This window comes from Callionymus lyra, chromosome 12 (assembly GCF_982586985.1).
Source record: "Callionymus lyra chromosome 12, fCalLyr1.hap1.1, whole genome shotgun sequence".
Lineage (NCBI taxonomy): Eukaryota > Metazoa > Chordata > Actinopteri > Syngnathiformes > Callionymidae > Callionymus > Callionymus lyra.
The window spans coordinates 22,894,650-22,896,527 of NC_141829.1; positions in this window are offsets into that span (position 1 = coordinate 22,894,650).

Consider the following 1,878-nt stretch of genomic DNA (forward strand, 5'->3'; position numbering starts at 1 on the left):
AGGCTGATACTGAACCAGATGGAGAATAAATATTCAACCAACTTTTATTTTCAGCTGATGATCCTTTTTTTTATTTGAAATAAAGTTTCACCGTTTCAAACCCTTTTTAAAGTTTTAATGTGTTTTACTTGTGGTTTATATATGACGGAATACTTCCACAGAGTATGTCTGTGTGCCATATGGAAGCAGTAGTCTGACAGGTCAGGTGACTCGTGGAGCAGAAAAGTAAACAGGGAAGTCGGTTTGTTTGAGGTTACATCTTCAGTCATTAATAGCAGTTGAATATCACTATTTGAGACTGATATTTCAGAGTTAAGCATTGGTGGAGAGGAGAAAAAGTTCTGTATGTATCGTATAGCTTTTATAATAATCCATGTAGCAAATGATCTTCACGAGTCTTTGGGTGTAAAAGTTGACTTTCTTGCATTACAACAATCGCCCCCTGGGTACATCCAGTAATTCTAGTAGGGAGACAGAATTCTTTCACTGTTCCCATGCAAGGCAGTAAATTTCAGGTCTAGTGATGGCAGTCAATAGAGCATGAAACCACCAGCATGCTACATGGCACTTTGGGAAATGAGTACAGGTGGAGTCAGGTGACATTCGATTCAATCCTCAAAAACTTTTGTTCATCATAGATAAGTCGGCTATGAAATTGTCTAGTAAACGTTAAAATATCTTGATGATCTTAAATGGCCAAAGGTGCTTCTGAGGTTCAGATGAGTCCTTCCTGACATGAAGGTCCCAATTATGGGGGAATTGATCATTATCATTAAAACTATACCTAGATGATTAGGAAAACAATGACACAATTCGGATCATAGATAAAACACACTTATTAGTACTTTAATTTTAATACATATATATATATATGTTTTATGTGCAGTTGATTACATTTTCCTTCTGTGAAACTGGTGCTTTTTGTGTTTGGTCCATTTCATCAGCTCTCAAAAATGTGTATTGTCAAAATGTATTTAAAATGATGAACAATTTTAATTCCAGACTTGTGAAAGACATAAAGCGTGTTTTAATGTCCATTTCGTGCATTAAGGGTTGTTAAAAATGAATAAATAAATAAATAATCTACTGAGCACTACATATACAAGTGTGTATAGATAAAACAATTAAAAATAACTTCAAGGTTAGTTTGTACGCTTTAATTGTTTTTCAGCTGTGAATTTATGCACAAAAGGTATATTGAATAACGAAACAATCGATAAGCCTTAGTCTCATGATTGTGGCTAAGCCTGGAGGTCCACCTTCATATCTGGACTTCTGTTATCCAAGAGATAAGAGGGAAAGCCACAGCTCCTGCATGTTATTTAAGTTTGCTCTGGGTATCTTGTGAGGATATCACATTCCTTATGTTGAACTTCCCAGTCTGTTTTCTTCCCATAGTCCCAAAAACCAGGATATTTGGTTACTCTATATTGTCTATAGGTGTGTCTGTATCTGCCCTGCGATGGACCTGCCCGAGGTGTCCCCTGCGTCACGCCCTTGGTAGCTTGAAAAAAATGGGGACTGTGCAGTGGGAAATGAATGAATGAAACCATACTTCAGTGTTTTTTTTAGGTAATCCCAGGAAATTTAAATTTGATACGTTCAATGTAGATCATAAAGTCGGACATTTGTTGTTTCCTATATAATTATTTAATATGTTTTACTTAAGAAAAACTACAGAAGTTAATTTAATTTGTTTTATATATAAACATGTGTTTAAGATATTTTAATTATAATTTTACGAATGTCTGGTGGTCAATTTCCCATAGACAATCGTTTTTTTTCGAGGTGCATGAACGCAGCACTCTCTCCCGACACTGACCTCTGACTCGTGGTTCCGCTCCCTCCTCCTCCCTCCTCCTCCCTGCACATTGCACA